Source organism: Ranitomeya variabilis, chromosome 1, assembly GCF_051348905.1.
Source record: "Ranitomeya variabilis isolate aRanVar5 chromosome 1, aRanVar5.hap1, whole genome shotgun sequence".
In the NCBI taxonomy this organism is placed as follows: Eukaryota; Metazoa; Chordata; class Amphibia; order Anura; family Dendrobatidae; genus Ranitomeya; species Ranitomeya variabilis.
In genome coordinates, this window is record NC_135232.1 from 236,417,227 (window position 1) to 236,438,457 (window position 21,231).

The following is a 21,231-nucleotide window of genomic DNA, read 5'->3' on the forward strand; positions in this document are numbered from 1 at the left end:
GTTATAATTTGGGGGTTTCCACTGTTTAGGTACATCAGGGGGTCTCCAAACACGACAGCCAATTTTGCGCTAAAAAAGTCAAATGGTACTCCCTCCCTTCTGAGCTCTGCCGTGCGCCCAAACAGTGGTTTACCCCCACATATGGGGCATCAGCGTACTCGGGATAAATTGGACAACAACTTTTGGGGTCCAATTTCTCCTGTTACCCTTGTGAAAATAAAAACTTGGGGGCTAAAAATCTTTTTTGTTGGAAAAAAAAATATTTTTTTATTTTCACTACTCTGCATTATAAACTTCTGAGAAGCACTTGAGCTTTCAAAGTTCTCACCACATATCTAGATAAGTTCCTTAGGGGGTCTAGTTTCCAAAATTTGGTCACTTGTGGGGGTTTCTTCTGTTTAGGTACATCAGGGGCTCTGCAAACGCAACATAACACCCACAGACAATTCTATCAAAGTCTGAATTCCAAAATGGCGCTCCTTCTCTTCCGAGCTCTGCCGTGTGCCAAAACAGTGGTTTACCCCCACATATGGGGTACCAGAATACTCAGGACAAATTGGAGAACAAATATTGGCATCCAATTTCTCTTGTTACCTTTGTGAAAATAAAAATTTGGAGGCTAAAAAAATCTTTTTTGTGGGAAAAAAAATATTTTTTATTTTCACTACTCTGCATTATAAACTTCTGTGAAGCACTTGGGCATTCAAAGTTCTCACCACATATCTAGATAAGTTCCTTGGGGGGTCTATTTTCCAAAATGGGGTCACTTGTTGGGGGTTTCTACTGTTTAGGTACATTAGGGGTCTGCAAACGCAACATAACGCCCGCAGACAATTCTATCAAAGTCTGCATTCCAAAATGGCGCTCCTTCCCTTCCGAGCTCTGCCGTGCGCCCAAACAGTGGTTTACCCCCACATATGGGGTACCAGCATACTCAGGACAAATTGGACAACAACTTTTGGGGTCTAATTTCTCTTGTTACCCTTGTGAAAACAAAAACTTGGGGGCTAAAATATCTTTATTGTTAAAAAATATATATTTTTTTATTTTCACGACTCTGCATTATAAACTTCTGTGATGCACTTGGGCATTCAAAGTTCTCACTACACATCTAGATAAGTTCCATGGGGGGTCTAGTTTCCAAAATGGGGTCACTTTTGGGGGGTTTCTACTGTTTAGGCACATCAGGGGTTCTCCAAACGCGACATGGCGTCCGATCTCAATTCCAGTCAATTTTGCATTGAAAAGTCAAATGGCGCTCCTTTGCTTCCGAGCTCAGCCATGCGCCCAAACAGTGGTTTACCCCCACATATGGGGTGTCGGCATACTCAAGACAAATTGTACAACAACTTCTGGGGTCCATTTTCTCCTGTTACCCTTGGTAAAATAAAAATTTGGAGGCAAAAAGATCATTTTTGTAGAAAAAATGCGATTTTTTTATTTTCACGGCTCTACGTTATAAACTTCTGTGAAGCACCTGGGGGTTTAAAGTGCTCACCACACATCTAGATAAGTTCCTTAAGGGGTCTAGTTTCCAAAATGGTGTCACATGTGGGGGGTCTCCACTGTTTAGGCACATCAGCGGCTCTCCAAACGTGACATGGCGTCCGATCTCAATTCCAGCCAATTCTACATTGAAAAAGTAAAACGACACTCCTTCTCTTCCAAGCTCTGCGGTGCGCCCAAACAGTGGTTTACCCCCATATATGGGGTATTGACGTACTCAGGTGAAATTGCACAACAACTTTTGTGGTCTAATTTCTCCTGTTACCCTTGTGAAAATAAAAATTTGGGGGCAAAAAGATCATTTTTGTAGAAAAAATGAGATTTTTTATTTTCACGGCTCTACGTTATAAACTTCTGTGAAGCACTTTGGGGTTCAAAGTGCTCACCACACATCTAGATAAGTTCCTTAAGGGGTCTAGTTTCCAAAATGGTATCACTTGTGGGGGGTTTCCACTGTTTAGGCACATCAGGGACTCTCCAAACGCGACATGGCATCCGATCTCAATTCCAGCCAATTCTGCATTGAAAAAGTCAAACGGTGCTCCTTCACTTCCAAGCTCTGCGGTGCACCCAAACAGTGGTTTACCTCCACATATGGGGTATCGACGTACTCAGGAGAAATTGCACAACAACTTTTGTGGTCTAATTTCTCCTGTAACAATTGTGAAAATAAGAATTTGTGGGCAAAAAAATCATTTTTGTGAAAACAAATGCGATTTTTTATTTTGACGGCTCTACGTTATAAACTTCTGTGAAGCACTTGGGAGTTCAAAGTGCTCACCACACATCTAGATAAGTTCCTTGGGGGGTCTAGTTTCCAAAATGGTGTCACTTGTGGGGGGTTTCCACTGTTTAGGCACATTAGGGGCTCTCCAAACGCGACATGGTGTCCGATCTCAATTCCAGCCAATTCTGCATTGAAACAGTCAAACGGTGCTCCTTCAATTCCAAGCTCTGCGGTGCGCCCAAACAGTGGTTTACCTCCACATATGGGGTATCGACGTACTCAGGAAAAATTGCACAACAAAATGTGTGGTTAAATTTCTGTTTTTACACTTGTGAAAATTAAAAGAAATGGTTCTGAAGTAAAATGTTTGCAAAAAAAAGTTAAATGTTCATTTTTTTCTTCCACATTGTTTTAGTTCCTGTGAAGTACGTAAAGGGTTAATAAACTTCTTGAATGTGGTTTTGAGCAGCTTGAGGAGTGCAGTTTTTAGAATGGTGTCACACTTGGTTTTTTTCTATCATATAGACCCCTCAAAATCACTTCAAAGGTGATGTAGTCCCTAAAAAAAACATGGTGTTGTAAAAATGAGAAATTGCTGGTCAACTTTTAACCCTTATAACTCCCTAACAAAAAAAAAAATTGTTTCCAAAATTGTGCTGATGTAAAGTAGACATGTGAGAAATGTTATTTATTAACTATTTTTTGTGACATATCTCTCTGATTTAAGGGCATAAAAATACAAAGTTTGAAAATTGCAAAATTTTAAAAATTTTCGCCATATTTCCATTTTTTTCATAAATAATTGCAAGTAATATCGAAGAAATGTTACCACTAACTTGAAGTACAACATGTCACGAAAAAACAATCTCAGAATCAGTGGGATCCGATAAAGCGTTCCAGAGTTATAACCTCTTAAAGTGACAGTGGTCAGAATTGTAAAAATTGGCTCGGTCATTAAGTACCAAATTGGCTCTGTCACTAAGGGGTTAAGTTTTGTATTCCCACCTCTACCCTTCCTCATTCTCCCTTAATTTGAAGTGCATTCTGTGCATATCTACTCTCCCTCCAACCTTGAAGTGGCCATCATATACCCACCTCCGGGCCCAGCCACTGCCTTTATTGACCATTTCTCCATCTGGCTTCTAAGATTTCTCTCTGTTGACATTTCCACCATCATTATGGCTGATTTCAGCATCCCCACTGACACCTTTCAACCTGCAGCCTCCAAACTCCTGTAACTTGCTTCATCCTTTGATCTTACCCAGTGGTCCTCCGCAACTTCCCACACAAACAGACATACATTAGACCTCATCTTCATCTGCCTCTGCTCCCTATCTAACCTCACAACTTTATCTTTAACCTAACCTCCCTCTACTCATTTTCTGATCCCTGTCCTCTTCACCTGCCCCCAAGCCCAGCAATTAGCCTACCCCTGCAAAAACCTTGCACATGTAGACACGTACATACTCTCTTACTCCATACTATCACTATCTTCACTCCACGACACACACAGTGCCACTGTTTTCTAGAACACCACACTCACATCAGCTATTAACTGGTGCAGTGTGCCCCTCTCATGTAGTGTGCAATGAATCAATAGACAACAATGAGACAACAACCTCACTAAAAAACTTCAGCAAGTGTCCAGGATTGTGGAGCAGAGCTGGAAGAAAACACTCTTGCAAGAAGACTTGCAGTCAATAAAGTATCACTCACATTCAAGTCAGCCCTCACCTCTGCTAAACAGGACAATTTCACCACTATTGTATCCTCTTTATCCCACAACTACCAACAGCTATTCAGAGAATCAAAGAATCATAGCATGTTAAAGTTCGAAGGTACCAAAAGGGTTATCGTGTCCAACCCCCTACTCATTGTAGAGGATTCACTAAACCAATTCAGACAGATATCTGTCCAGCCTCTGTTTGAAGACTTTCATTGAAGGAGAACTCACCACCTCACAACTTCAACCTGTCACACTCATTGATCACCCTTATTGTCAAAATGTTTTTTCTAATATCTAATCTGTATCTTCACACTTTCAGTTTCATTCCATTGCTTCTTGTGTTTCCATGTGCAAATGATAATCAAGATAATCCCTCTTTACTGTGACATCCCTTCAGATATTTGTAGACAGCTATTAAGTCTTCTCTTGGCTTGTTTTATTGCAAGCTGAACATCCCCAGATCCTTTAACAGTTCCTCTTAGGACATAGTTTGCAGTCCACACGCCATCCAGATAGCTCTTCTCTGAGGTTGCTCAAATTTTTAGATGCTTTTTTTTTTTTTTGTGTGGTGCCCAGAACTGGATACAATATTACAGTTTAGGTCTGAACAAGGAGGAGTAGACAGGGCTCTTACAACTACATTTGTAATTGCAATAATTTTCCAATTTTAAAAAGTTTAAAAACCTTTTTCAAACTGCTTTTCATTATTAAAGAAAGCAACAAAGAAAAAAACAAGGAAAGAAACAAAGAATGAAAGAAATGTCTGCACTCCCATTTGAAAAAGGTGCAAATTGGTATTTATTCCAATCCATGTACACACTGTTTCGACTCTCAAAATGAGTTGTTTTTTGGCTCATTAACAGAGCCCAAGCAAAATACACAATAGCTTTGAATAAATACTATGTCTCACATCTATGAAATTGGAGTGCCACTATTTTTCTTTTATATACAGTATTCCAGTGCATGGAGCTATATGGCTTGCACCCACACTTCATTTGATTGGTGCTGCTTTAGCAACTTTGGAATGAGATATGATTAGTGTTGAGTAGTGTTGAGCATTCCGATACCGCAAGTATCGGGTATCGGCCGATACTTGCGGGTATCGGAATTCCGATACCGAGATCCGATACTTTTGTGGTATCAGGTATCGGTATCGAAACAACATTAATGTAAAAATGTGTAAAAGAGAGAATTAAAATAAAAAATATTGCTATACTCACCTCTCCGACGCAGCCTGCACCTTACCGAGGGAAGCAGCAGCGTTCTTTGTTTAAAATTTGCGCTTTTCTTTCCTTTACGTGAAGTCCCGGCTTGTGATTGGTTGCGTCGCAGTCACATGGGCGACGCAACCAATCACAGCAAGCCGTGACGTAATTTCAGGTCCTTAAGGATTTTAAAATTACGTCCCGGCTTTGTGATTGGTTGCGTCGCAGTCACATGGGCGACGCAACCAATCACAGCAAGCCGTGACGTAATTTCAGGCCCTTAAGGATTTTAAAATTACGTCCCGGCTTTGTGATTGGTTGCGTCGCAGTCACATGGGCGACGCAACCAATCACAAGCCGTGACGTCACGGGAGGCTGGACACGCGCGCATTTTAAAATGCGCGCTTGTCCAGCCTCCCGTGACGTCCCGGCTTGTGAATGGTTGCGTCGCGGTCAACCAATCACAAGCCGGGAGGCTGGACACGCGCGCATTTTAAAATGCGCGCGTGTCCAGCCTCCCGTGACGTCACGGCTTGTGATTGGTTGCGTCGCCCATGTGACTGCGACGCAACCAATCACAAAGCCGGGACGTAATTTTAAAATCCTTAAGGGCCTGAAATTACGTCACGGCTTGCTGTGATTGGTTGCGTCGCCCATGTGACTGCGACGCAACCAATCACAAAGCCGGGACGTAATTTTAAAATCCTTAAGGACCTGAAATTACGTCACGGCTTGCTGTGATTGGTTGCGTCGCCCATGTGACTGCGACGCAACCAATCACAAAGCCGGGACTTCACGTAAGGAAAGAAAAGCGCGAATTTTAAGCAAACAACGCTGCCGGTTCCCTCGGAGAGGTGAGTATAGCAATATTTTTTATTTTAATTCTTTCTTTTACACATTAATATGGTTCCCAGGGCCTGAAGGAGAGTTTCCTCTCCTTCAGACCCTGGGAACCATCAGGAATACCGTCCGATACTTGAGTCCCATTGACTTGAATTGGTATCGGGTATCGGTATCGGATTGGATCCGATACTTTGCCGGTATCGGCCGATACTTTCCGATACCGATACTTTCAAGTATCGGACGGTATCGCTCAACACTAGTGTTGAGCGTAACGGGTCGGCCATTTTCAGAAGTCGCCGACTTTTGGCAAAGTCGGGTTTCATGAAACCCGACCCGACCCCTGTGTGGGGTCGGCCATGAGGTCGGCGATCTTCTGAATCTGGTATCGGAATTCCGATACCGAGTTCCGATATGTTTGCGATATCGGGAATCGGTATTGGAATCCATATTTAAGTGTAAAATAAAGAATCAAAATAAAAAATATTGATATACTCACCCTCGGACGCGCCCTGGTACTAACCGGCAGCCTTCCTTCCTAAGAAGGAGCGCGTGAATGACCTGCGGTGACGTCGCGGCTTGTGATTGGTCGTGTGAGCGGTCACATGGGCGGTCATGCGACCAATCACAAGCCGCGACGTCATCTAAGGTCCTTCACGCGCTCATTCTTAGGAAGGAAGGCTGCCGGAAAGAAGCAGGGCGCGTCCGAGGGTGAGTATATCAATATTTTTATTTTGATTCTTTATTTTACACTTAAATATGGATCCCAGGGCCTGAAGGAGAGTTTCCTCTCCTTCAGACCCTGGGAACCATAGTATCCCATTGCACTGCATTGGGTTTCGTGTTTCGGCCGACCCCGACCCCGACTTTTTTATAGGATCGGCCGATTTCACTCGACCCGACTTTTGATCCTATAAAAATAAAAGTCGCTCAACCCTAGATATGATAGATAGATAGATAGATAGATAGATAGATAGATAGATAGATAGATAGATAGAAAAAAAAATCAGACAGCACTCCAGTTCAAGAAAAAAAGTTGTGGACTTTAATCCAGCACCAAGTGGTGCTGGATTAAAGTCCACAAGTTTTCTTGAACTGGAGTGCTGCCTGATTTTTTTCTATTTATATTTTGTATTGGACAACCGCACTATTCAGGAAGTATTGCACCCAAAATCTGCTCAAGTTTGTGCTGCTATTTGTTTTTTCTATTTAGACAGATAGATAATAAATAATAATAATAATTTTATTTATATAGCGCCAACATATTCCGCAGCGCTTTACAAATTATAGAGGGGACTTGTGCAGACAATAGACATTACAGCATAACAGAAATCACAGTTCAAAATAGATACCAGGAGGAATGAGGGCCCTGCTCGCAAGCTTACAAACTATGACTATAGATAGATCCCTTCTAAAATTCAGGGCCGTATTTGCCACTAGGCACTTGAGGGCATGTGCCTAAGGCGGGACAATTCGAGGGGGTGGAACCTGAGCAAGTTTAAAAAAAAAAAAATTAAGTCTGGGGTTGCCCCGCCCACGGACCGCCCACCCACCTCAGTCTTCCGGCTGCTGCGGGGAGATTGGGTCTCCGGCGAGTCACTGCTGAGGAGTGAGTGAGGAGAGGATGTCGGTGCATCCCTGAAGACAGGGGGCTGCAGAGCGGCCGTTAGTACATGTGGTGCTGGTGCCGACTCTCCCTACTCCCTGCTGACACACAGTCTACTTACTGGGGGTGGGGCTGAGGTGGAATGGTGGCACCCTGTCTCCCGACCTGGCTGAGACACACATTACTGGCCTGGGACTCACAGTGGCAGAGCAGTACACAGTAAGTAAACATGATCTCCCTCCTGCCAGCATGCTGCTTGCTGCATGGCTCTGTCAGTGACTCACCACTTTCCTCAGACTCCTTTGGCTCATTTCTGTCTGGAAGCTGGAGCACAGACAGCAGCAGCAGCACTGGCATTGTTTGCACCCAGTCCCAGATAGAGTGAGTGGGGTGGGGGGTGTAATATATATCTGCCTCTGGTCTGGTCTGGACATTATGGGGATCTGCACATGATGGATGGAGGGCGGTGTGCACATGGTGGATGGAGGGAGATCTCCACATGATGGAGGGGGGTCTGCACTTGATGGATGGAGGGGGTCTGCACATGATGGATGGAGGGGGATCTGCACATGATGGACGGAGGGGGATCTGCTCATGATGGATGGAGGGGGAATCTGCATATGATGGATGGAGGGAGATCTACACATGATGGAGGGGGGTCTGCACATGATGAATGGAATGGGTCTGCACATGATGGATGGAAGGGGATCAGCACATGATGGATGGAGGGGGATCTGCACATGATGGATGGAGGGGGGTCTGCACATGATGGATGGAGGGAGATCTGCACATGATGGAGGGGGGTCTGCACTTGATGGATGGAGGGGGGCTGCACATGATGGATGGAGGGGGATCTGCACATGATGGATGGAGGGGGGTCTGCACATGATGGATGGAGGGGGGTCTGCACATGATGGAGGGGGGTCTGCACTTGATGGATGGAGGGGGTCTGCACATGATGGATGGAGAGGGGATCTGCACATGATGGATGGATGGATGGAGGGGGGATCTGCACATGATGGATGGAGGGGGGTCTGCACATGATGGATGGAGGGAGATCTGCACATGATGGAGGGGGGTCTGCACTTGATGGATGGAGGGGGTCTGCACATGATGGATGGAGGGGGATCTGCACATGATGGATGGAGGCAGGATCTGCACATGATGGATGGATGGATGGAGGGGGATCTGCACATGATGAATGGAGGGAGTTCTGCACATGATGGATGGTGGGGGGATCTGCACATGAAGGATGAAGGGGGAACTGCACACGATGGATGAGGGGGATCTGCACATGATGGATGGAGGGGGGATCTGCACATAATGGATGGAGGGGGATCTGCACATGATGGATGGAGGGGGTCTGCACATGATGGATGGAGAGGGGATCTGCACATGATGGATTGATAGAGGGGATCTGCACATGATAGATGGAGGGGGATCTGCACATGATGAATGGAGGGGGATCTGCACTTGATGGATGGAGGGGGTCTGCACATGATGGATGGAGAGGGGATCTGCACATGATGGATGGAGGGGGGGTCTGCACATGATGGATGGAGAGGGGATCTGCACATAATGAATGGTGGGGGGATCTGCATATGAAGGATGAAGTTGGATCTGGACATGATGGAGAGGGGGATGGCTGAAAATGATGGAGTGGGCTGCAAATGATGGAAGGGGGCTGCAAATGATGTGAGGGAGGGGACGGGGCCTGCACATGAATGGAAGGGGAGTGAACATTATGAAGTGAAGGGAAAATGGGGGACTGCGAATGATGAAGTGAAGGGAAGAGGGACTGCAAATGATGAAGTGAGGGACGGCGGACAGCAATTGAATTGAAGGTGGGGGATGGGGAGAGCAAATAATGATGAATTTTGAGGGTGGTGGGGGTAAATGATGTATTGAATGCGGGGGGAGAGCAGTTGATAATGAATAGAGGGTGGGGGTGGGAGAGAGAGAAGACATGACAATGAATTGGGTCGGAAGAGGCATGTAAATATAATGAATCGGGGGAGCTGGAGGCACATAGTGGGGAGCGTTGAGGATGCAGTGACTGGTAATGAATGGTGGGAAAGAGTACAGGGGCTAAATAATGTATATGTTTATTACGTGGGGAAAATAGCTATTTTTAGTTGGTGGAGGCATATTGGTGGATTAATAATAAAACACAACATGAAGAGCAAACTCACCAAAACTTGTCAAATGACAAATGCACTCGCAGGGTGCAGCAGGCCCCTGATAATAAATGCTAAAGCAGCACAGGTGCAAGCTACTGATGAGAGCAACCTCCCACTCGCCCAAACATTAGAGGGGTTGGTTGCCTAAGTGAGGAATGTGCACAGGATGCGGTGTTCTAGGTAACAATGTGTTATTTTATGCAGAGACAAGTCCTGGCTGTAAAAAGTTATGGCGGTCTGAGCTGCATGAAAAAGAACAGCAAAGGTGAAGGACTTCAGCTAGAGATGTCATTGGTGAGTCAGTGTGTTACCTGTACACTGACACTATACACTTTATTACCTGTTCACTGACGTTATATATACAGAGCTCTTGTGTGTAATGTCACTGGTGATCACTGTATTACCTATACACTGACATTATATACAGAGCTCCTGTATATAATGGCATTAGTGTTGTGTTTTTTTTATTAATGATCAGTATTGTAGTATTCGGTCACTATGTGGTGGTAGTATGTGATCTGGTTGTTATGGCGTGGCGGTTTTTCTCCCTGTATGTGGTATTATTTGGTCATTGTGTGATGGTAATATGTGATCTGGTCACAGTATGGAGGTATTTGTTCCTTGTCTGTGGTATTGTTCCATCACTATGTGGTGGTAATATGTCGTCTGGTCATGGTGTGATGGTATTCCTCTCTTGTATGTGGTATTAATGGTCATTCTAAAAAATATATGTGACTCAATCCCTTAAAAATAAATAAAAATATACCTAAAAAGAGTATTGGATATTTTAAGAAATGTTTAATAGGTTAGAGTAGAGTAGGGCCCGACCAAAAGAGTCTATCTTATTGTGGTGGTGGCTTAAAAATTCTTTTGGCCAAAACAAAAGCGGCTAGCTATGTATGTGATCTGCGCCTGCTGAGAACTGTTAATATCAGATTGGTGAGGACGTGGTGCAGAAGATGAGTTTTTCCAAGAATGGGCGTTGGGACTGTGGAAGGCTTGAGGATGTGCAGGCAGAACTGGGGTGGATTCTGGGCAGAGTCTCAAGGGGGCCCAGAAATGTTGCCAGTATGGGGCCCCAAAATTGCTAGCGAAAGCCTTGCCCGCACTGTCACCGCAGTTCTGTGAAGGCTGACCACTTGTTTTGGCTCTGTTCCACCAGTGTCGATTCTCGGGTTCATGGGACATTAACTGGAGGTGAGATCTATGGCTGCCACTCATTTTCTCTTCATTACTTAGCCGTAGAAACACAAGGAAAGTGACAGTATATTTATTTAAAGGCAGTCTGTCTGCAGGATTTCACCCCTCCAAACCTTTTACATGTGCATGTAGCTCTTTCAAAGACAAACTCCAAAAATACCTTTATATGGTCAGTCCATTTCTCCCTTATTCAGAAATCAGCATTTCAATTGATATATAAATAATGCCTAATGACTAGGGTTGAGCGACTTTCATTTTTTTAAGATCGAGTAGGGTTTTGGGAAACCCGATTTTGTCCAGAGTCGAGTCGAGTGCAGTCGGCCGATTATCGCTAAAAGTCGGGGATCGACCGAAACACGAAACCCAATGCAAGTCAATGGGGAAGCATAGTCGGCAGTGAGTGGAGGCCAGGAAAACACCTACAGTGCCCATTTTAATGCCAAAAACATCCATTCTTGTTTCTGAAGCTTGCCAATCTTAATTAACTGTATAATAATAGTTGGGCATAGGGAATTGGGTGAAAGTTGTGGGGGGAGTAGGGCTGGCTCAAGTTTTTCGTGGGCCCAGGAAATGCGGACTACGTCACGGCGGTGTTGCAGGGAAAGGTAAGTATTTAAAAGTTGCAAGTGCTGTGATCCTGAGCAAGCAGGGGGGGGGCCCACTCGTTCGCATTGCCACTGGCACAGGGCCCCTCAAAGTACGGCGGTGTGTTTGCATGGCGGGGGCGCCTCCCACCAGCAGCGACACTTTTGCGTACTCTGAGGGGCCCTGTGCCAGTGACGTCGCCAACGAGTATGCCCCCCCACCTGATGAAGGAACCTGCACTTTCATCTGCACCTTCCTCTTTGTCCCTGTGTAAGGTGGTATAACATGCGGGAAGGGGAACCTTACTTTCAGCAGGGACAGATTCTGGCTGTGTAGAGTACAAGGGGAATGTAGTGGTCTAGGTCAATGTACCAGCAGACTCATTTAGCAGTGGCTGGGCAATGGGCAGGATGAGGAGGAAACAGATATAGGGCCAAAGAATAAAGTAGGCTACATGCAGTTCAAAATTGGTAACAGGACTAAACAGGCGGCATTGCTTTGTTCAGTGGAGTAGCAAACCCAAGAGCAGCAGACACTGTTTCAAGGGCCTAACCACACTAGTAGGCCAAATGCAGTTTAATATCTGATAGTATAGGGCGAAAGCCAGAATGTGGAAGCTCAGCTTTGTTCAGTTGAGGACAACACCAGGGAGGGGCAGACACCTTTAGTAGGCCGGAAAAGCCTATTGCATTTTTTAAAATGGTAATTTGGAGCAGAAGGTTGAAGCTCAGCTTTATTTACTTGAGGGCAACACCAGGGAGGGGCAGAAGCCGTTAGTAGGCCCTAACCACCATTTTTTTTTTTTAAACCACATAATGAGAGCCGGAAGGTTGAAGCTCAGCTTTATTTAGTTGAGGACAACACCAGGGAGGGGCACACAGACAGACACCTTTAGTAGGCCTGAAAAGCCTATTGCATTTTTCAAAATGGTAATTTGGAGCAGAAGGTTGAAGCTCAGCTTTATTTAGTTGAGGGCAACACCAGGGAGGGGCAGAAGCCGTTAGTAGGCCCTAACCACCATTTTTTTTTTAAAACCACATAATGAGAGCCGGAAGGTTGAAGCTCAGCTTTATTTAGTTGAGGACAACACCAGGGAGGGGCAGAAGCCGTTAGTAGGCCCTAACCACCATTTTTTTTTTTTAAACCACATAATGAGAGCCGGAAGGTTGAAGCTCAGCTTTATTTAGTTGAGGACAACACCAGGGAGGGGCACACAGACAGACACCTTTAGTAGGCCTGAAAAGCCTATTGCATTTTTCAAAATGGTAATTTGGAGCAGAAGGTTGAAGCTCAGCTTTATTTAGTTGAGGGCAACACCAGGGAGGGGCAGAAGCCGTTAGTAGGCCCTAACCACCATTTTTTTTTTAAAACCACATAATGAGAGCCGGAAGGTTGAAGCTCAGCTTTATTTAGTTGAGGACAACACCAGGGAGGGGCAGAAGCCGTTAGTAGGCCCTAACCACCATTTTTTTTTTTAAAACCACATAATGAGAGCCGGAAGGTTGAAGCTCAGCTTTATTTAGTTGAGGACAACACCAGGGAGGGGCAGAAGCCGTTAGTAGGCCCTAACCACCATTTTTTTTTTAAAACCACATAATGAGAGCCGGAAGGTTGAAGCTCAGCTTTGTTCAGTTGAGGACAACACCAGGGAGGGGCAGACACCTTTAGTAGGCCGGAAAAGCCTATTGCATTTTTTAAAATGGTAATTTGGAGCAGAAGGTTGAAGCTCAGCTTTATTTACTTGAGGGCAACACCAGGGAGGGGCAGAAGCCGTTAGTAGGCCCTAACCACCATTTTTTTTTTTTAAACCACATAATGAGAGCCGGAAGGTTGAAGCTCAGCTTTATTTAGTTGAGGACAACACCAGGGAGGGGCAGAAGCCGTTAGTAGGCCCTAACCACCATTTTTTTTTTTAAAACCACATAATGAGAGCCGGAAGGTTGAAGCTCAGCTTTATTTAGTTGAGGACAACACCAGGGAGGGGCACACAGACAGACACCTTTAGTAGGCCTGAAAAGCCTATTGCATTTTTCAAAATGGTAATTTGGAGCAGAAGGTTGAAGCTCAGCTTTATTTAGTTGAGGGCAACACCAGGGAGGGGCAGAAGCCGTTAGTAGGCCCTAACCACCATTTTTTTTTTAAAACCACATAATGAGAGCCGGAAGGTTGAAGCTCAGCTTTATTTAGTTGAGGACAACACCAGGGAGGGGCACACAGACAGACACCTTTAGTAGGCCTGAAAAGCCTATTGCATTTTTTAAAATGGTAATTTGGAGCAGAAGGTTGAAGCTCAGCTTTATTTAGTTGAGGGCAACACCAGGGAGGGGCAGAAGCCGTTAGTAGGCCCTAACCACCATTTTTTTTTTTTAAACCACATAATGAGAGCCGGAAGGTTGAAGCTCAGCTTTATTTAGTTGAGGACAACACCAGGGAGGGGCACACAGACAGACACCTTTAGTAGGCCTGAAAAGCCTATTGCATTTTTTAAAATGGTAATTTGGAGCAGAAGGTTGAAGCTCAGCTTTATTTAGTTGAGGGCAACACCAGGGAGGGGCAGAAGCCGTTAGTAGGCCCTAACCACCATTTTTTTTTTTAAAACCACATAATGAGAGCCGGAAGGTTGAAGCTCAGCTTTATTTAGTTGAGGACAACACCAGGGAGGGGCACACAGACAGACACCTTTAGTAGGCCTGAAAAGCCTATTGCATTTTTTAAAATGGTAATTTGGAGCAGAAGGTTGAAGCTCAGCTTTATTTACTTGAGGGCAACACCAGGGAGGGGCAGAAGCCGTTAGTAGGCCCTAACCACCATTTTTTTTTTTTAAACCACATAATGAGAGCCGGAAGGTTGAAGCTCAGCTTTATTTAGTTGAGGACAACACCAGGGAGGGGCACACAGACAGACACCTTTAGTAGGCCTGAAAAGCCTATTGCATTTTTCAAAATGGTAATTTGGAGCAGAAGGTTGAAGCTCAGCTTTATTTAGTTGAGGGCAACACCAGGGAGGGGCAGAAGCCGTTAGTAGGCCCTAACCACCATTTTTTTTTTAAAACCACATAATGAGAGCCGGAAGGTTGAAGCTCAGCTTTATTTAGTTGAGGACAACACCAGGGAGGGGCAGAAGCCGTTAGTAGGCCCTAACCACCATTTTTTTTTTTTAAACCACATAATGAGAGCCGGAAGGTTGAAGCTCAGCTTTATTTAGTTGAGGACAACACCAGGGAGGGGCACACAGACAGACACCTTTAGTAGGCCTGAAAAGCCTATTGCATTTTTCAAAATGGTAATTTGGAGCAGAAGGTTGAAGCTCAGCTTTATTTAGTTGAGGGCAACACCAGGGAGGGGCAGAAGCCGTTAGTAGGCCCTAACCACCATTTTTTTTTTAAAACCACATAATGAGAGCCGGAAGGTTGAAGCTCAGCTTTATTTAGTTGAGGACAACACCAGGGAGGGGCAGAAGCCGTTAGTAGGCCCTAACCACCATTTTTTTTTTAAAACCACATAATGAGAGCCGGAAGGTTGAAGCTCAGCTTTATTTAGTTGAGGACAACACCAGGGAGGGGCAGAAGCCGTTAGTAGGCCCTAACCACCATTTTTTTTTTTAAAACCACATAATGAGAGCCGGAAGGTTGAAGCTCAGCTTTATTTAGTTGAGGACAACACCAGGGAGGGGCACACAGACAGACACCTTTTGTAGGCCTGAAAAGCCTATTGCATTTTTCAAAATGGTAATTTGGAGCAGAAGGTTGAAGCTCAGCTTTATTTAGTTGAGGGCAACACCAGGGAGGGGCAGAAGCCGTTAGTAGGCCCTAACCACCATTTTTTTTTTAAAACCACATAATGAGAGCCGGAAGGTTGAAGCTCAGCTTTATTTAGTTGAGGACAACACCAGGGAGGGGCAGAAGCCGTTAGTAGGCCCTAACCACCATTTTTTTTTTTTAAACCACATAATGAGAGCCGGAAGGTTGAAGCTCAGCTTTATTTAGTTGAGGGCAACACCAGGGAGGGGCAGAAGCCGTTAGTAGGCCCTAACCAAAGTTGAAGGCCAAATGCAGTTTAATTTCTGATACTATAGGCCGAAAGCCAGAAGGTGGAAGTTCCGATTTAGACAGTGGAGGACAATTTGAATTAGGGACTGCAGACAGACTTAGTAGGCTGTCCCCTGTGGACCATGCATCCACCACATTAACCCATTGCGCCGTAATGGACACGTAATCTTCCGTGGCCATGCCTACAGGTCCATGCGTCTGTTGTCAGGTGCACCTTTGTACTCACAGATTGCCAGAGTGCATGGACAATGCGGTCTTCTACATGCTGGTGGAGGGTTGGGATGGCTTTTCTCGCAAAAGAAGTGTCGACTGGTTAGCTTGTAGCGTGGTACAGCGTAGTCCATCATGGCCTTATTAATAGTAAATAAAATATATAACTAGGCTCTATGAACTTTTAAATAGGTTCCAGGGGTACACGGGCAGCATTGGTGTGGTCAGTGGAGGAGTATTGCAAGTAGGGGCTGCAGACAGGCTATCAAAGGCCTAAAATAACAAACAGTAGGCAGTCATGGCAGTTTTACATCGGTTACATGGATACACAGGCAGGCACTCCAGGCAGCATTGTGGTCAGTGGAGGAGTATTGCAAGTAGGGGCCGCAGACAGGCTATCAAAGGCCTAAAATAACAAACAATAGGCTCATGGCAGTTTTACAGCGGTTACATGGATACACGGGCAGGCAGCTTGGTGGTCAGTGGAGGAGTATTTAAAGTAGGGACCGCAGACAGGCTTCAAAGGCCTAACATAAGAAAATGGGCTGGCTGTAGGCACTTTATAATTGGTTCCAGGGGTACACGGGCAGCAGTGGTCTGGTCAGTGGAGGAGTATTTAAAGTAGGGACCGCAGACAGGCTATCAAAGGCCTAACATAACAAACAATAGGCTCATGGCAGTTTCACAGCGGTTACATGGATACACGGGCAGGCAGCTTGGTGGTCAGTGGAGGAGTATTGCAAGTAGGGGCTGCAGACAGGCTATCAAAGGCCTAAAATAACAAACAGTAGGCAGTCATGGCAGTTTTACATCGGTTACATGGATACACAGGCAGGCACTCCAGGCAGCATTGTGGTCAGTGGAGGAGTATTGCAAGTAGGGGCCGCAGACAGGCTATCAAAGGCCTAAAATAACAAACAATAGGCTCATGGCAGTTTTACAGCGGTTACATGGATACACGGGCAGGCAGCTTGGTGGTCAGTGGAGGAGTATTTAAAGTAGGGACCGCAGACAGGCTTCAAAGGCCTAACATAAGAAAATGGGCTGGCTGTAGGCACTTTATAATTGGTTCCAGGGGTACACGGGCAGCAGTGGTCTGGTCAGTGGAGGAGTATTTAAAGTAGGGACCGCAGACAGGCTATCAAAGGCCTAACATAACAAACAATAGGCTCATGGCAGTTTCACAGCGGTTACATGGATACACGGGCAGGCAGCTTGGTGGTCAGTGGAGGAGTATTGCAAGTAGGGGCTGCAGACAGGCTATCAAAGGCCTAAAATAACAAACAGTAGGCAGTCATGGCAGTTTTACATCGGTTACATGGATACACAGGCAGGCACTCCAGGCAGCATTGTGGTCAGTGGAGGAGTATTGCAAGTAGGGGCCGCAGACAGGCTATCAAAGGCCTAAAATAACAAACAATAGGCTCATGGCAGTTTTACAGCGGTTACATGGATACACGGGCAGGCAGCTTGGTGGTCAGTGGAGGAGTATTTAAAGTAGGGACCGCAGACAGGCTTCAAAGGCCTAACATAAGAAAATGGGCTGGCTGTAGGCACTTTATAATTGGTTCCAGGGGTACACGGGCAGCAGTGGTCTGGTCAGTGGAGGAGTATTTAAAGTAGGGACCGCAGACAGGCTATCAAAGGCCTAACATAACAAACAATAGGCTCATGGCAGTTTCACAGCGGTTACATGGATACACGGGCAGGCAGCTTGGTGGTCAGTGGAGGAGTATTGCAAGTAGGGGCTGCAGACAGGCTATCAAAGGCCTAAAATAACAAACAGTAGGCAGTCATGGCAGTTTTACATCGGTTACATGGATACACAGGCAGGCACTCCAGGCAGCATTGTGGTCAGTGGAGGAGTATTGCAAGTAGGGGCCGCAGACAGGCTATCAAAGGCCTAAAATAACAAACAATAGGCTCATGGCAGTTTTACAGCGGTTACATGGATACACGGGCAGGCAGCTTGGTGGTCAGTGGAGGAGTATTTAAAGTAGGGACCGCAGACAGGCTTCAAAGGCCTAACATAAGAAAATGGGCTGGCTGTAGGCACTTTATAATTGGTTCCAGGGGTACACGGGCAGCAGTGGTCTGGTCAGTGGAGGAGTATTTAAAGTAGGGACCGCAGACAGGCTATCAAAGGCCTAAAATAACAAACAATAGGCTCATGGCAGTTTCACAGCGGTTACATGGATACACGGGCAGGCAGCTTGGTGGTCAGTGGAGGAGTATTGCAAGTAGGGGCCGCAGACAGGCTATCAAAGGCCTAAAATAACAAACAATAGGCTCATGGCAGTTTTACAGCGGTTACATGGATACACAGGCAGCTTGGTGGTGAGTGGAGGAGTAGTGCAAGGAGTGTCTGTCCCAGTACTCCCAAAATATAAATAGATGTTAATGTCTCGCAAAACAACCAAAACAAAAAAAAAAGGTGGCATACTTAGGTACAGGGGTGGGCTCATCTACTGAGTTTCTGACATAGTAATTTGGCAGTAACTATTTAATGGTGCCAATATAGGACACAGACACAGACTACTTTAAGTTGCATCATAGATGTCTACAAATTTGTATTGTCAGTGCCAGACATTGAATGATGTCAGCGAATAGACTAAAGATTGGTGGAGCTGTGCGACATAATTTTGCACGTGGTAGAGCACATTTTGAGCTGGGGTAGGGGGGAACTCTCTTGAGGCCGGCGGGACCGCCCCAGGGCCCCTCATGTTACAACGGTGTGTCTGACGTTGGGTGCGCACCACCACCGCCAGAGACACTACATTGTACTATGAGGGACCCAGTAGCAATGCCGTCAACCAAAAGCGAGCACACCCACCTCTTCAGACAAACAGCAGTCTCACGGGTGCTTGCGCCAAGTCGCGATACCACGGCCCCGTGTGGGGAGTTTTGCCATTTAGGGAGGTGTAAACATGTCGTATGCTGTACAATCAGCTGCAGCAAATTAGACATTAGAAAAGTAATTCACAGGCAAGAGCTTTTCATAGGAAAGCTAGGTGTCGGCCGGGCAAGGTGGGGCAAAAGATTTCGAAATCCAGTTGTGGTTCATTTTAATGAATGTTAGATCGTCAACATTTTGGGTAGCCAGACGAGTCCTTTTTTCGGTTAATATTGAACCTGCAGCACTGAATACTCTTTCTGATAGGACACTTGCTGCCGGGCAAGCAAGCTCCTGCAATGCATATTCTGCCAATTCTGGCCAGGTGTCTAATTTGGAGGCCCAGTAATCAAATGGGAATGACGGTTGAGGGAGAACATCGATAAGGGATGAAAAATAGTTAGTAACCATACTGGACAAATGTTGTCTCCTGTCACTTTCAATTGATGCAGCAGTACCTGTCCTGTCTGCGGTCATAGCAAAATCACTCCACAACCTGGTCAGAAAACCCCTCTGTCCAATGCCACTTCTGATGTGTGCACCCCTAACACTCCTAGTCTGCTGCCCCCTGGAGCTCGTGTGAGAACGATCACGTGCGCTGTGTGCTGGGAATGCCTGAAGCAAACGGTCAACAAGAGTTGATTGTTTGGTTGCTAATATTAGTTCCAAGTTCTCATGTGGCATAATATTTTGCAATTTGCCTTTATAGCGTGGATCAAGGAGGCAGGCCAACCAGTAATCGTCATCGTTCATCATTTTCGTAATGCGTGTGTCCCTTTTTAGGATACGTAAGGCATAATCCGCCATGTGGGCCAAAGTTCCAGTTGTCAAATCTCCGGTTGTGATTGGTTGAGGGGCAGTTGCAGGCAAATCTACGTCACTTGTGTCCCTCAAAAAACCAGAACCCGGCCGTGACACGCAACCAAATTCCTGTGCCCCCGGGAAAGGTTCGGCATTAAAAATATACTCATCCCCATCATCCTCCTCGTCCTCCACCTCCTCTTCGCCCGCTACCTCGTCCTGTACACTGCCCTGACCAGACAATGGCTGACTGTCATCAAGGCTTTCCTCTTCCTCTGGTGCAGACGCCTGCTCCTTTATGTGCGTCAAACTTTGCATCAGCAGACGCATTAGGGGGATGCTCATGCTTATTACGGCGTTGTCTGCACTAACCAGCCGTGTGCATTCCTCAAAGCACTGAAGGACTTGACACATGTCTTGTATCTTAGACCACTGCACACCTGACAACTCCATGTCTGCCATCCTACTGCCTGCCCGTGTATCCTCCCACAAATAAATAACAGCACGCCTCTGTTCGCACAGTCTCTGAAGCATGTGCAGTGTTGAGTTCCACCTTGTTGCAACGTCTATGATTAGGCGATGCTGGGGAAGGTTCAAAGACCGCTGATAGGTCTGCATACGGCTGGCGTGTACAGGCGAACGTCGGATATGTGAGCAAAGTGCACGCACTTTGAGGAGCAGGTCGGAGAACCCAGGATAAGTTTTCAATAAGCACTGCACCACCAGGTTTAAGGTGTGAGCCAGGCAAGGAATGTGTTTCAGTTGGGAAAGGGAGATGGCAGCCATGAAATTCCTTCCGTTATCACTCACTACCTTGCCTGCCTCAAGATCTACTGTGCCCAGCCACGACTGCGTTTCTTGTTGCAAGAACTCGGACAGAACTTCCGCGGTGTGTCTATTGTCGCCCAAGCACTTCATAGCCAATACAGCCTGCTGACGCTTGGCAGTAGCTGGCCCATAATGGGACAACTGGTGTGCAACAGTGTCATCTGCCGATGGAGTGGTTGGCAGACTGCGTTCTGTGGAAGAGCTGTAGCTTCTGCAGGAGGACGAGGAGGAGGAGGAGGAGGGGGTGCGAACGCCTACAGCCAACTGTTTCCTAGACCGTGGGCTAGGCACAACTGTCCCTAAATTGATGTCGCCTGTGGACCCTGCATCCACCACATTCACCCAGTGTGCCGTGATGGACACATAACGTCCCTGGCCATGCCTACTGGTCCATGCATCTGTAGTCAGGTGCACCTTTGTACTCACAGATTGCCTGAGTGCATGGACGATGCGCTGTTTAACATGCTGGTGCAGGGCTGGGATGGCTTTTCTGGAAAAAAAGTGTCGACTGGGTAGCTCGTATCGTGGTTCAGCGTACTCCATCAGGGCTTTGAAAGCTTCGCTTTCAACTAACCGGTAGGGCATCATCTCTAACGAGATTAGTCTAGCTATGTGGGCGTTAAAACCCTGTGTACGCGGATGCGAGGATAAGTACTTCCTTTTTCTAACCAGAGTCTCATGTAGGGTGAGCTGGACTGGAGAGCTGGAGATCGTGGAACTTTCGGGTGTGCCGGTGTACATGGCAGACTGAGAGACGGTTGGAGACGGTATTGTTTCCGCCGGTGCCCTAGATGCAATATTTCCTCCTACAAAACTGGTGATTCCCTGACCCTGACTGCTTTTGGCTGGCAAAGAAACCTGCACAGATACTGCCTG